This window comes from Equus przewalskii, chromosome 9, assembly GCF_037783145.1.
Source record: "Equus przewalskii isolate Varuska chromosome 9, EquPr2, whole genome shotgun sequence".
In the NCBI taxonomy this organism is placed as follows: domain Eukaryota; kingdom Metazoa; phylum Chordata; class Mammalia; order Perissodactyla; family Equidae; genus Equus; species Equus przewalskii.
Window position 1 is genome coordinate 24,565,843 of NC_091839.1, and position 15,312 is coordinate 24,581,154.

Here is a 15,312-nt window from a genome sequence, read left to right on the forward strand (position 1 = left end):
CCGACTCCCCAGGGCCCCAACGTCCCACATGTGCCTCAGCAGGCAGAGGTCTCGGGCAGCACCAGGGGACAAAACAGAGAGGTTTAGGGGCTGTGAGAGGCATCTGAGCACAGGTGCCCCGAGAGCTGTGTACCCAGAAGTAACGACCAAAGCCCCTGGGGGGGCAGCCGGAAGCCCAGGGCCATAACTTTGCCATCACCCACCCTGAGCTCATCTCATCATCCCTGGAGCCCCAGGGTCCTCTTGGCCAATTCCTCTGTCCTTCAAGACTCAGGGCATGCCATCTCCTCTGGTCATCCTTCCCTGACCAGAAGGCCCTCCCTCTGGGCTCCTATAGCTCCCAATGGCTATTCTAACAAATCTCCCCATCCCTCTGCCTGGTGCTTCGGTGTGTACGTCTCCCCCTCAGGTCTCTGAGCTGCTCCAGTACAGGGATGGACGCCCAGCATCGCCCAGCTCTGGGTCTGGCCCAGGGGAGCCTCAAGAAACACATGCTGGGGGCCAGTCCCGTGGCCGAGTGGTTGGGTTCGCGTGCTCTGCTTCGGCGGCCTGGGGTTTCACTGGTTCAGATCCTGGGCACAGACACGGCACCGCTCGTCAGGCCATGCTGAGGCAGCGTCCCACATGCCACAACTAGAAGAACCCACAGCTAGGATATACAACTGTGTACTGGGGGGACTTGGGGACAAACAGCAGAAAAAAAAAGAAGATTGGCAACCGTTGTTACCTCAGGTGCCAATCTTTTAAAAAAAAAAAAAAAGAAAAAAAGAAGCATATGCCAAGCGACCCTCCTCTCTGACCCCACAGCAGAGCACTGTGCCAGGACTGCTGTGTCCGTGTGCCCGCCCAGTGCAGGGCTGAGCAGACGACTGGACAGTCATTAGCACGGACTAGGCTTGTCCAGGGAATGGCAAACTGCTTGCCATCTTAGGGAACTGAGGAAGAAACTGAGCCTGGGAAAGGGGAAGTGACAGGTCCAATGTCACGGGGCTGGAAAAGATGGAACCGAGGCCCAGCCTAGGAACCACAGCTCCAGAGCCCCTTCCACTCACTTGACACCTTCCTCTCTGAGCTCTGCTGGGCTCTAACAGGATAGCATTAAGAGCCTTCCCACCAAGGTCAGTACTCTTATCATCATCCCCTCTTTACCCACGAGGGAAGTGAGAGATTAAAGCTGCTTGTCTAAGGTCACAAAGGTATGAGCAATGCAGCTGGGATCTGAACCCATGCCTGTGTGACCCCGGAGCTCTCAGCTAACACAGCAGTGCCGCTTGTGGGCCAGGCATGGGATAAACCTTCCCGTTCTTCAGCTGCGCCAGAGTGGGGCTTACATCCGGAAGGCTTCCAGGAGGGAACGGGCGGGCTAAGACATGAGATAACACAAGTAGGAGTCTGAGCTGAATGCTCTCTGGGGCTGAGGCAGAGGAGGACCAGAAGGGACTGCAGCAGAGGTAGACAAGCCAATGCCAGCTGCATTTAGCCAAAGAGGCTTACAGTCTTAGAGAGAAGATAAGCCAGGATCAACAGCAACTGTGCGGCCCCAGAACCAGGCCAGATCCGACTCCCAGCTGGATCCTCAGCACTACCCAACACAGGCCCTGGCACCAGGAAGCCACATGGAAAACACAAACCAAGCCGCTGCCTTCCTAAAACCCTAAATGCTCCCCTGGACTGGGCCGGGCTGGGTTGGGTTTGGAATATCATTCAGCCTTAAAAAGGGAAGAGATGCTGACACGTGCTTCCCTGGGTTCCCACAGCCCCCTGGACCTCCTGATGAGGGCTCCGGTCACCAGGTGGGGATTGTGTCAGGGTCTGCCTCTACGCCCACGGGCTCCAGGCCCTTGTTCATCTTCCTGTCCCCGGTGGCCTGCATAGACCTAGCACTTGAAGAGCCTCTGTCCACACTCGCTGCTGGCTCTCGTGTCTGTGGGTCACTTTTCCGTCTGATCACGCCATCCTGAACTTGCCTGACCCCCGGGGCCAGTGGCACTCATCTCGACGAACTGGGGTGTTCCCCTTTCCGGCGGGGATTAGGAGTGAGGGGTAAAGGAGCGCGGTCCCCGCGGGGTTCGCCGTGGGCCCGGCCACCGTCCCCGCCCTGCCCCGCGGGCCACGCGGTGCCTGACCTTGGCCCAGTCACTTCCCCTCCGGCGCACGCGCTTCCTGCCAGCCGCCCGCGCCGGGGCGAATGAATGAGCCTCCTGCCGGCCGGAACACCCGTAATTACCGGCCGGATCAAAGGCCGCACCTAGCCCGCCCGGGGCAGCAACGGGACCCGGGCTTCTTTGAAAAGGGCCCGAAGGAGGGAAGCAGGCCGGCGGCCGGGACGGACCTACAGGGACCGCCGTTTCCGGTCAGGCCAGCTCGGCCGCGCGGGCCCCTCCCCCACCGGGGGCTCAACTTCCCCCGGGAGTCGCCACCACTTCCGGCCACGACCGGCGGGGGAGGTTTAGTGGGGAGACGGGCGCCCCCTGCCCCGAGCCCCCGGCGCAGCGCACGCGCGCCCACTCCCCGGGCGCGCTCCCCGGCGCGGTGCCGCGCACGCGCACTGTCCGCAGCCCCTGCCGGCGCGCCCCCGCCCGCGTCACCGGCCGCGCGCCCACTCACGCCCCCCCAGCGGCGCGCACGCGCACTAGCCTGCCCAGTCGCGCTCGCCTCCCGCCTCCCCGCCCGCCCCCCCGCCCGCAGCTCGGCACCCCGAGGCGCGCGCCCACCCGGTCCCGGGCACACGCCCCCCGCCCCCGCGCCCTCCCCTCACCTCCTCGGTCCCGGGGCCGCCGCGCCGCACTCCTCCTCCTCTCTCCTCCCTCGCGGATGGTGGCAGCGGCGGCAGCGGCGACTCAGACCCTGGGGTCAGGGGGACGGGCGCCCAGGCCGGAAGTGACCTTCCTGGCCGCTTCCGCCCGCGCCGCTCCCCCCTCCCCTTCCTACCCCCCCTCCGGCCTGCACCCTGTCCTCGCCGCTCTAGGAAGGCGAGCCCGGCGACCCCCTCGCCGCCGCCCCCCCAGCTCTATGGTGCGGAGCGGGCGCCTCAGGGAGCCACTTCCGGACGCGTCTAGGACACGGGTCCTCCGTCCACGCTCTATGGCGCCGCGCTGAGGGGCTTCGGGCCCCGCCCCCTTCCAGGACAGGAGGCGCGGGCTCGACCCGTTAGGCGGAGACTTCCGGGTGTCTAGGGAGGTGCCCCCCCCCCCACCCCGCCCCAGGCACCTCGCGCTTGCGCGGTCTGCTCCCCGCTCCAGCCTGGGGCGGGGGGGGCGTGCAGCGCGGCGGGGAGGGCCTCTCGTGCCACCCCGGGTCCTCCCGTCGTCTCTATCATTGTAACCCCTTTCCTGCCGACGCTCCCGGCGGTGGCCGGCGCCCGCGCGCGCAGAGGGTCCCTCCTCGGAGACCCTGGTCCCTCGTTACTGGACAAAGCGCCGCCTGAGTCCCACGCCTCCGTTTCCTTCTAATAGTAATAACGACACAGTGCGCGCCTCCAGGGGCTTTACATACTTAGGTCCTATTAGTAACCTATTTCCATTTTGCAGATAACGAGGGACGGAGAGGTCATGCTGATGCGGGGTCGGTGAGCCGAGGGTCAAAAGAAAGATTTCTTAGACTCTTAAGATCTGGCAGTAGTGCTCTTTTATTTAGAGAATAGTGTGGAATAGCATGGGGACAGGACCCATGGGCAGTCAGAGCTTCTGCTGCCGCCGCTTCTGCTGCCCCCGCTGGCATGGGGACAGGGCCCATGGGCAGGCAGAGCAGCTGCTGCTGCCCCCGCTGGCATGGGGACAGGACCCATGGGCAGGCAGAGCTGGTGTGTGGGGACAAGACCCACAGGCAGTCAGAGCTCCTGCTGCTGCCCTCGCTGGCATGGGGACAGGACCCATGGGCAGGCAGAGCTCCTGCTGCTGCCCTGAGTTGAGGGTTAGGGCTAATTTTATAAGGCATGGGTACGTGACTTATTTTTACTGGAAAAAAAGAAAAAGATGATGTAAAAAGTCATTAAATGATTTCAGTGCAGATGGGGTCTGGCTATTGTGCGGTCATATAACTTTAGATAAGAATCTGGCCATATAGATCGGCATGTAGGTGAGGATGCCCTGGGCTTCTCTCCCTGGGGCAGTCCTAATTCATACCATAAAAAAAACCCACTGGGTCATATAGTTTGGCATGTAGGCCAGGTCACCTTGGGTTTCTCTAGCGGGGGCAGCCTTAATCCACATCAATGCCACATGCCGAGAACGCAGAGCCTGGGCTTGAACCCGTGGGGTCTGGCTCCCGATTCTTGTATTTCACTGTGCCTGTGCACACCGCCTCCTGTACTAGAATATCGATCTAAGCAGCTAAGGATTCACCTGCTTCCCTCATGCAACCGGGCACTTAGTAAGCGCTCGCTGAATGTTAGATGTTGTTGCTAGTATTCTTAGATAAAATCGATATTTTTACATTGTGGTTTACACCACAGTATCCTTGCAGGCTGGTCCCTCTAGTCCCTTCCCGTTCTGTACTCGTCTGGCTCTCGCCTAATCTCACCCGTGCGGCAGATGATTTCTCAGTATTGCTTATAATCACTGAAACAGTCATCAAGCTTGGGAGTCTGAAAGATGGGGATGTGCAATTTACTTGTTGAATAATACCTTTCACAGCTTCAATTTAGTGAGATCATCTGTGTAAATTTGCTTAATGCAATTCCTGGCTTGTAGTAAGCTCCCAATGATAGTGGTAGTGATTAGTATTACTTATTAGTAATATTATTTCTACTACTGTGGCCAATGTATACCTTCAAGTCTCAGTCTGCATCAATCATAAGTTGTGCATTTTTGATTTATTAACGTCTTTCCAGGAAAAAGTGTACTGTATTAAATATGCATGTAAAGAGTAAGACAGGTCTGTGTCTCACCTTCAGAAATATCACAAAAGTAAAATTTTAAATAGCTCTTAGACAGAGGGAAAGTGCTATTACAAAGCAATGAATACGAATTATTATTATGGGTATGAACTTTATACCATGAAACCTGCGTGTAAGACATGTGTGTGCTCCTCTGAATCCATCAGTACATATTTGCAGCGGCCTTCTCGGTGATGGGGCACAGCTTCCTCCTCTCCTTCCAGTTCCCACCTCCCAGCTGGCCAAATTGAGAAGCTAGAGATCTGGAGCAGCTCTTAGATCACCAGAAGGAAGCCATCAACACACTGAGGATGGTGGAGCTACAAGATAGAAGGAGCAAGATGGACACTTGATGGTTTTGTGAAAAAAAGGCTCTGTGCCAGCTGAGATATTACGTGAGAGAAATGACTTTCTAGCTGACTTAAACCATTGCTAATTCTGAGTCTCTTTGGAGACAGCCAAACCAATGTTAGGGTATTTCCCAAACAAGTTGCAGTAGAGGTGGCTAATGCACCACAACAACCTGCTCTTCCCTTCCAAAGTAGGGAGTTATTCCTGGAATGCTGCTTCCCGTCCAGGGACCACATTTGCCAGTCCTCTTGGCATCTAAGTGTGGCCTCGTGATTGGTTCTCACCAATAGGATGGAAGCAGAAGGGACACCGGCCATTTCCAGGCCAAGGCTCCTAAGAAACGAGCCTGCCTGCTCCATGCTCTTTCCCCTCTTACTGGCTGGACACAGACAGTAACAAGGCCATAGAGAATGGCGGAGCCCCAAGAAATCGGGGTCCCTCAACAACCATCTCATGAGGATACTCTCCATCACCCAATACCCAAAACCCATCCGAAATTGTTACATGATCAAGAAATAAACATCAAATTTGTACACCCATGTCTATAGCAGCATTCGTCACAAAAGGTGCTAACAACCCAAGAGTCCACTGACAAATGAGTGGATAAGCAAAATGTGGTACACATTTTGGAATATCATTCAGCCTTAAAAAGGGAGGAGGTGCTGACATGTGCTACAACATGGATGAACTTTGAGGACATTATGCTAAGTGAAATAAGCTAGACACAAAAAGACAAATACTGTATGATTCTACTTATATGAGGTACTTAGAGTAGTCAAATTCACAGGGACAGAAAGTAAAATGGTGATTTCCAGGGGCTGGGAGCAAGGGAGATAGGGAGTCCATGTTTAATGAGGGTGGAGATTCAGTTGTGCAAGAAGCAGAAAGTTCTGGAGATGGGTGATAATGGTTGCACAACACTGTGAATATACTTAACACTATTGAAATGTACATTAAAAATTGGTTAAGATGGGGAGGATGAAAGGGGTGATTAGGCACACATGTGTGGTGATGGCTTATAATTAGTCTTTGGGTGGTGAACATGACGTAACCTACACAGAATTTGAAATATATTACAGTGTACACCTGAAAGTCATATAGTGTTATAATCCAATGCTACTGAAATAAAAAAATAAAATAAATTTTAAAAAAAAAGAATAGAGGGGCCTGCCCGTGGCCGAGTGGCTAAGTTTGCACACTCCACTTCAGTGGCCCAGCGTTTCGCCAGTTCGGATCCTGGGCATGGACATGGCACCGCTCATCATGCCATGCTGAGGTGGTGTCCCACATAGCACTACCAGAAGGACCTACAACTAGAATATACAACGATGTACCGGGGGGTTTTGGGAAGAAAGAAAAGAAAAAAAAGAAGAAGATTGGCAACAGATGTTAGCTGAGATGCCAATCTTCAAAAAAAAAAAAAGAGAGAAAAGAATACACCAGCTTTTAAATCTCTGGGAAAAAAAAAAAAATTGGTTAAGATGGTAAACTTTGTTATGTGTGTTTTACTTCATTTAAAAAACTTTTAAGTAAAAAGTAAAAAGAAATAAGCTTCTAATATGATGTGACCTTATAAGGTATTACAACGTATAGAGCTTTGGTCTGAATCTTTGAGTGCCCCCAAAATTCATATGTTGAGACCTAACTCCCAAGGTGATGGTATCAGGAGGTGGGGCCTTTGGGAGGTGCTTGGGTTGTGAGGGTGAATCCCTCATTAATAGGATTGATGACTTTATAAAAGAAGCTCCAGAAAGATCTGTCACCCCTTCCACCATGTAGGGGACACAGTGAGAAGTCGGCTGTGAACCAGGAAGGGGGCCCTCCCCAGAAGGCGACCGTCCTGGAGCCTTGATCCTGGACTTCCAGCCTCCAGAACTGGGAGCAATAAATATCCGACGTTCATAGTCACTCAGCCTGTGGTATATTGTTACAGCAGCCCAAACAGACTAAGACATATGGGTCTCTTGGTTACAGAAGCTTCTCCTACCTTAACGAATGCAGGGTTCTCAGAGGCTATGCAGTAGAAACAGCAGTGCTCCCCTTCGGGGATTCCTTAGCATCTAGATGGAACTGAAAGCCACAGGCCCAGTAAGATCACTGGGGTAGAGAGGGAGGAAGAGAGAGAGAGAGAATGGAGAGTGTGAGGATGGAGAAAGAGGCAAACAGTGGTCATCGGGCCCCAGGGATGTAAGCCTCAGGAACTGATCGCAGCCTGGTCTCTCACCGTGTGGAGGAGGAGGCCAGTCTGCAGGAGGAGATAACGAAGCTATCCCGGGAGGAGAGAGGTGGAGAAAGAGAATGACCGGGCTGAGTCCAGGTACCTCCGACACTCCCCAGCCCTCCGGAGGTTTGGATGTTCAGCTCTTCCTTCCGTTAAGGGAGTCTCTCCAGACTTCCTCCAGGAAATCCCCATTTTGGCCTCAGCGAATTCCACTTGGGTTTCTGTCACTCATAACCAAGAGAGCCCCCATCCCCCGCAGCACCTTGCGCCTCCCCCAGCTCCGTTCAGCTTTGAGATGAAGACGGGTTGGAGGCGGGACACGTAAGCCTCCAGGGAGGCTGTGCTCGCAGACATTCCGGAGTGCAGGGCCCCGGGAACAGCTCCCACTTTATGACCCCCTCACGTGTGCCCCTGATGGCATCCCCTCTGCCCAGCGACGGGAACAGCTGCAGCGGGCAGATCGGAGAGTTTGCACCTGTTCAAGTACAATTGCTGAGCAGTCCTGAGACAGAGAAAGACACACACACACACAATCACACTTTTCAAATGATCGTTGTGATCATGACAATGAGCAACCATCTCTTGGGTTGTCGTCATGGGCTGGACACGGTGCCGAGCGCTTTAGTTCAATTCACGTGCTTGCTCCTCATCTCCGCCCCGAGGAGGTAGTGAGGACCCTTCATCAAAGGGTGGACCTCCAGCACGCAGCATCGGTGTCGCCCCGGAGCCTGGGAGGGAGGCAGAATTCCAAGCCCCACTCTGACCGAGCGAGTCAGAATCTGCATTTTAACCCGATCCTCGATGATTCCTACCCACAGGGATGTCTGAGAAGCGCTGGTGCCAGATAAACTACAGGATACCCGGTTAAGTCCGAATCCCAGAGAAATGACGAGAAATTCTTTTAGAATGTATAGAAATGTCCTGATACTTATCCAACAGAATTGTCATTTATCTGAAATACAAATGGAGCTGGACGTCCTGTATTTTTATTTGCTAAATCTGACGGCTCCGTGTAGAGGACACAGTGGGTGCGCCTATAACATCCATCCACTCTCCTTTCTTCACTGATTTCCCTGGATTCCTCCCCTCCTCCATGCATCCCGGTGCTTAGGGGTGAGTGTGAGAGAGGGAGATGATTCCATCCCTGTCTTTAAAGAAGTGGGAGCAACACCTGCCTCAGAGCCAAACTAATCAAAGCGAAGTCCATTCCATGGCCCTATCTCTGGGTAAGCACCTGACCCAATACATGCCAGTGTGATAGAGAAGTGTTTTGAGGGGGGTACTGGCAAATAAGCTCAGCCTGTTTCTTTCTGGATGGTGGGATATGGCATGTGATGCTGGAATGGTGGTAGCCATTTTGCCACCAGGAGGGATACCAGCCTAAGGACACAGCCCACACCACAGGAAGCAGAGCAGAAAGCAGGAAAGAAGAGAGGCCTTTGATGACATTTTTGAGCAACTGAATCAAATGGACCCTGGAGCAGTCCCTATCTTAGGACTTTCTGCTGGCCGATAAATCCTCCCTTCCATTTGAGCTGGAATTGAGTTTCCCAGAACTGGTAGCTGAGTGCATCCCAACTAATACGGATAGGAGCTCTTGTTGTTCCCATTTCATGCAGGAGGAAACCGGTGTTGGGAGAGGGGAGCTTACATGCCCAAAGCCACATGGCCGTCTTGTTAATTCTAGGTTTGTCTGACACCAAAGACCATGTTGGTAGCCATTCCCCTGTTCGCTCCATTTGGGAAAGCTCCATACTGATGGAGACACCCAAGACCTGCACGTGTTCAAAGCATTTTCAAACCCGCAGTGCTGCTTGAAGGAGGTGGGAAAAACTCTTGTCGGGGTCTCAGACAAGAAAGTTGAGACGCAGAGAAACTGAGTAACATGCTCAAGGCCACACAGCAATGGGGAGCTGGGATTTGAACACAGTTTACTGAGCCCCTCCCCAGCTCCCGGACCCCTGCTCCAGGCTCTGTCCTGTCCTCCCTGCCTCCAGTCTCTCCTCATACCAGCCTCAGAAAGAACTTTCCGCCACCCCAATATGACTGTCCCCCTCCCGTCCAAAGCCCTCCTGTGTCTCTCCATCACCTTCTGGAGGAAGTCAGAGCTGCTCAGCCTCACTGAGCTCCGAGACCCTTCATCGTGTGGCTCCAGCCCACTCTTCCAGACTCTCAGAGCCTCCCCCAAACCCCAGGGTGACACAAGGCTATAGCCACAGAGAACTGCTGGGAAATTTCCCACATGTGCTGCCATCGCTCCACTTCTAGGCGTTTTGCTCCAGCTGTTCCCTCACCTCTGTCACTCTCTCTCATTTCCCCTGGCTAATTCCCACTCATCCTTCACGACTCAATCTGGTTGGGTACCTCCCCACTGCTCCACTGCCTCCCTGTGCCATCCCCTCTATTAATGACTCCTCTTGTCCTGAAGCCACATCAAGCAAGGGCAGAGCTGAAATTCAAACCCACGTCCATCTGACTCTGAAACTCTTGTCACCGCTTGGAATTTCCTCGAAAGCCCCTTGTGGTCCTAACACTTAGAATTTTACGATCCAGGTGTTTGGCAATCCCATGCAATCTGCACAAATCTCAAGGATTCCAATCCCCAGGAATCCAATCATAAACTAGGAAGACTATAACAGTTAGGGCTCAGGTTGCATGAGATAGAAACATAGTTCAAACAGGTTTAAGACAAAAAAAGAAAGAAAGAAAGAAGGAGTGGCTTGTGTAACATCAAAAAAACAATCTAGAAATAGACACCTTCAGGTATGGTTTGATCCAGGAGCTCAAAGAGTGTCACCAGAGGCTAGTCTCTTGCCAGCTTTTGGTTCTGCTTGCCTCAGTTTTGTTTCATTCCAGGCAAACACATGGTGGCAATACAGCCTTCAGCAGTTTCCAAAATACATTCACCTCAGTAAAAGTCAGGTGGGAAAATTGGTGCCTGCCTTCTTTCACTTGTCTGGGCAAGTGTCCCATTCTGTTTCATTGAATCTGATTGGGCCACTTGAACCAATCACAGTGGTTGGGGAGGGGGTGATGTTCTGGTTGGCCAGTCCTGAGTCAACGATCACTTCTGGAGCTGGTGATGGAGGCAACTCCCTGAAAAGCCACGTGGAGGCAGAGTAGGGAAGAGGTGGCCCACTCCACTCCCCAGGAAAACCGGGGTACAGTTACCAGAGACAAGGGAGTGGGTGCTGGGAAAATAGTGGAGGGCTCCAGGAAGGGCCCAGGGTGGCAACAGGTGGTGTGCTGGTGCTTCACAGGCATTTCCTCATCTTAACTTCATCAACATCCCAGGAGTTAATAACATCTACTAAAATTTATCCAGCGGGACACTGTGCTGACCTCTTCACTTATACTATCTCATTTAATCCTGACATTAATCCTAGGAAGTAGGTGCTAGACGTGGAAGAGAAACAGATAGAGATATGGATACACACACACACACACACACACACACACACGCAATGGATCACTCTTGTCTTAGTCTGTTCGGGCGGCTGTAACAGAACACCACAGACTGGATGGCTTATAAACAACAGAAATTTATTGCTCACAGTTCTGGAAGCTGGAAAGTCCAAGAACAAGGTGCCAGTGTAGTCGCCTTCTGGGAAGGGCCCCTTCCTGGTTCACAGCCTGCGCTTCCTGGCTGTGTCCTCACACGGTGGAAGGGGCCAGCAAGCTCTCTGGGGTCTCTTTCATAAAGGCACTAATCTCACTCATGCGGGCTCCGCCCTCATGATCACCCAGAAGCCCCAGCTCCTATCACCGTCACAGATATCAGGATTTCAACGTGAATTTGGGGGCGGGGGAGGGGGATGCAAATATTCAGGCCACAGCAACTCCCTTTCCAAAGGGAATATGAAAGCATAAATATATGCATTTCTTCTTTAAGAATGAAATATTTGGGGCCCAGCCCAGCGGCGCAGCGGTTAAGTTTGCACATTCCGCTTCGGAGGCCCAGGGTTCGCCAGTTTGGATTCTGGGTGGGGACCTACGCACTGCTGGTTAAGACAGGCCCAGGCAGGCATCCCACCTATAAAGTAGAGGAAGATGGGCACGGATGTTAGCTCAGGGCCAGTCTTCTTTTTCAAAAAAAAGAACGAAATATTTGTCTTATTAAAGCGCTTTTCTGACTACATCGGCTAAAGAATAAAAATCCCCCCATGAGACTGAATTGGCTATACATTGCACTTCCTGTTCTCTCAAACTCTTGACATCCAAGGAGAAAAAACTGACCCCCAAAAAATAACTAAAAACCCATGGGGCCAGCCCGGCAGTGCAGCAGTTAAGTTCACCAGCTCTGCTTTGGTGGCCCAGGGTTCACCAGTTCAGATCCTGGGTGCAGACCTATGCACTGCTTGTCAAGCCACTCTGTGGCAGAGTCCCACATATAAAGTAGAGGAAGATGGGCACGGATGTTAGCTCAGGGCCAGTCTTCCTCAAACAAAAACAAAAACAAACAAAAACCCAAAGACTTCCTTAACTGTAAAGCAAATTTAATAAGCTTTTAATAGATTTAATTACAAAATATATTCCGATCCTTATTATTGAATAAGAAAAACATATTATAACCCTTTAGGCTTCGGTTCACTTCAAGCAACCTGCTTTGGCAATTACAAAACGTCATGAGGAAATTAAGGAGAGGTCTTGAGCGGTTTCCGTGGTGTAAACAAACAAACTGTAAAACCTAGTATGCTTTTCTCTTGGGGCATCGGATTGTTCTCAGAGCTATAAAAAGTTCAGCACGAATTCCAAGCGGTAGTGAGGTTTCGAGGAACGCTTCTCTTCTTGCTGCTGCAGTTTATTTTGAAACAGACGTTTATTTCTCTCACGTGGGTTTTCCTGACGGTACCGCACAGAGACGTTGCGGTGCTGGTTCCACCTTTGATGGGGCCCCGCCCTGCGCTCAGCCCGCCCTCCCTCCCGAGCCCGCACCACGTGGCGGAGGGAGCCCGTGCCCTCTGCGGGCCTCTGGAAGGACCCCCGACAGCCCACCAGGTCCTCAGGATCCCAGAAGAAGTGGCGCTGGGAAAACGCCGCTCAACACAGCGACCTGTATTTCATGTTTATGCAGGAACGTTATTTGCAGGTTTGGCTGGGATTCTCGCTTGACGAATGAAACAAAAAGTGATTTTTAAAAAATAGTCAATTCTCATTGTATGTGGATTCCATATCTACGAATTTATCTCTTCTCTAAAATTTGTCATCCCCAAACTAATCCTCGTGAGAAGCCAGCCCTGCTGACACCCTGATCTTGGACTCGAGCCTCCAGAGCGCTGAGAAGTGAATCTGTTCGGCTCCCTCCTGCGCGCTCTGCTCACTGCGCGGCCAGGATGAGGGCATCCGGCCGGCGGAGCACCTGCGGCCGGGCTGGTCTAGGGCCCCAGAAAGTCCTCCTTGAGACAAGGCTCACCACACCCACCGTTGGTCATAAAACCTCAGTCTAGCCCCACCCCTGCCTCTCTCTTGCTGTGTCACGTGGGGAAAGATCACTTACCTCGCTGAGCCTCACTGGTCCCGACCGTAAAATGGACCGATGCTTTGATCTGCTCTGCCGTCCCACGGGCTGAAGCACGAGGCTGAAATAACATAATGGGCAGTGGCAGCCCATCATTAAGCAATTCATTCATAATTATTCATTCTTGAGTGTTTCCTGAGGCCTGGTGAAGATGACTCACGCTCGGATCCAGCCCCCCAGGAGCCCTCCCTGTGGGGTGCAGACTGACAGACAGCCACCTGCTCACCCAGGACTCCTCCCCTCCTGTGTTCATCTGCTCATCCATCATCCATCTATCCAATGAACTTCACCTCAGCCTCCAGGTGCCAGGGGCTGGAGACCCAGAGATGAGCCAAACCCCCCTCCCCGCGATGGAGGAGCTCCCTGCTTTAGAGCACCATGCAAAGAGACAACGTTAATTATTATTTTGAGTAATAATTATAGCGGTGCTACAAAGGAGCTGAAGCTTTGGTAGGGTATGGGCTAAATTTACTGCCAAAGGAATTCTCGCCCTCAGGCCTGGGAAATAGGGTAAGAACCACTTTCCTTCAATCCTTATTTACTCATTCACAGGCAGGCTCCAAGCTGGGAGCTGGCAACAACTGGGTCTCTGTTACTGAGTTGTTCACCAGAAGGTGGGCTGGGCAGTCACAAAAAAAATAGTCCCAGCATGAGATGGAGAGAGGAGGGGGACTGTGGACGCCCAGATGAGGCGCCTCATCCAGGTTGATTGGGGTGGGGGTAGTCTGGGAAGGCTTCCTGGAGGAGGCCGCCTCTGAACTGATCACTGAGGGATGTACTATGTTACCAGGTGGAGAAGCGTAGGCAGGACATTCCAGGGAGTCAGTTCTTCGTTCCATTCCTAATTATTTATGGTACGCTTCAATGCTGGAGAAAAAGCGGTGGTGTGTGGACACTGCACAAATGATCAAGGTGATGTGTACGTAAACAGCTACTTCATTTGCAGGGCCCGGTGCAGAATGAAAATGCAGAGCCCCCTGTTAAAAAAAAAAAGCATTAAGAACTTTGAGATGGCCCCAGGAGAGCATTAAACTGAGCACGGGCCCCTGTGCAACTACTCAGGTTGCAGCCCCAGGAAACTGGCCCTGGATAGCTGTGTGACTTTTGTCACTTTTGATTTCGAGAACAGACCGACTTGACTTGAAAAGGCTTGAGGGGACTTCTTATTTCACGTAGAGAGAAGCCTGGAGGTAGGGGAGCTCCAGCGAGGGGCGGTTAACTCAGCAGCTCGACCACGCCACGAAGGACCAGCTTCCTCCATCTCTCCTCCCTCCCACCCTGAGCGGAGTGTTTGACTATCACCCCTCATGGCACCCAGGTGGCTGCTACAGTTTAAAGTGTCACCCACAGACAGGACAACTGGCTGCTTACCTCCTGTTTTAGAGTTGGGAAACCCCCTCCTAGCGGTGCCTCGCAAATCTGCCTTCACAATGCACTGGCCAGGATGGCACCCAGACCTGAGCCACAGCCAGTCATGGGCAAGGAGAGCAACACGATTGACTTAGCCCACCAAGCACAGGCCCTGTGTGGATCCTCATTATTCCCGAGTGACTCTGTGAGCACTCTATCATCTCCAGTTCAGACGACGACACTAACTGGTTTGCCCAGGGTCTCGAGGCTGGGGGGCGTTGGGGGGCCTTCTGAATCCTGACACACCAGCTGTGTGGTGACCTAAACTCGGGATGGACACGGATTCCGTTGGCCCTGTCTGCCCTGTATCCTCCGAGCCTGCCCAGCACCTGTCATACAATTGGTGCCCGGTACACGTGAATTGGACCTGTGATGAGAAGACAACATTCTGTGGTGAAATAGCTGCTTCCATCACATGGTGGGGGGGAGGGGTTCGAGTTTGCATCTGGCTGGGGCTTGCTTTTACGAGTTACTCAACTGTAGGTAAAGTAAAAAACAACTATTGTTTATCCATTCTTTACTCCACCAGACAGTGTTCTAAGCACTTTGCAGGCATTCACTCAAGAATCCCGGCCAGAACCCTGTGAAGTGGTTACTCTTCGTTTAAGAGTTTAAGGGGTCGGGCGGATGCTTGAAGGCCGCTGAGTGCAGCAGAATCCCCTGGAGGGCTTGTTACAACAAAGTGCTGGGTCCCTCCCCCGAGGTTCTGATTCCGTGGGTCTGAGGCGGGGAGCCAGGAATTTGCATTTCTAACGGCCCCCAGGTGATGCTCTGCAGCTGGTCTGGGGAGCTGACCTTGAGAACCGGATTAGAGGAGCTTCAGGCCCCTGTGGTGAAGCATGGTGCTCATGAGAGAAAGTGGCATTGGAGAACCTTGTCCCCTACCACAGGCACCTGGCCAAGCAGGAGGTAGTGACAGCAGTGGAGGCAAGAGCC

General features: G+C 52.8%; 1 protein-coding gene across 3 annotated transcripts in view; it reads right to left on the bottom strand.

Moving 5' to 3' along the window:
* Positions 1–3,079, bottom strand: part of ZNF787 (zinc finger protein 787) — a 30,224-nt gene extending 27,145 nt beyond the window's left edge. Inside the window, exons 1-2 of one of the 3 annotated variants that reach the window (XM_070558662.1) lie at positions 2,950–3,079; positions 2,759–2,847 (exon numbers count right to left, since the gene is read on the bottom strand). The gene's annotated coding sequence lies outside the window, so the exon portion shown is untranslated. Of the gene's footprint in view, positions 1–2,758; positions 2,899–2,949 lie in introns of those variants that run through there. The other 2 variants (XM_070558661.1, XM_070558660.1) reach the window with 2 other exon arrangements.
* Positions 3,080–15,312: the final 12,233 nt, after the last annotated feature.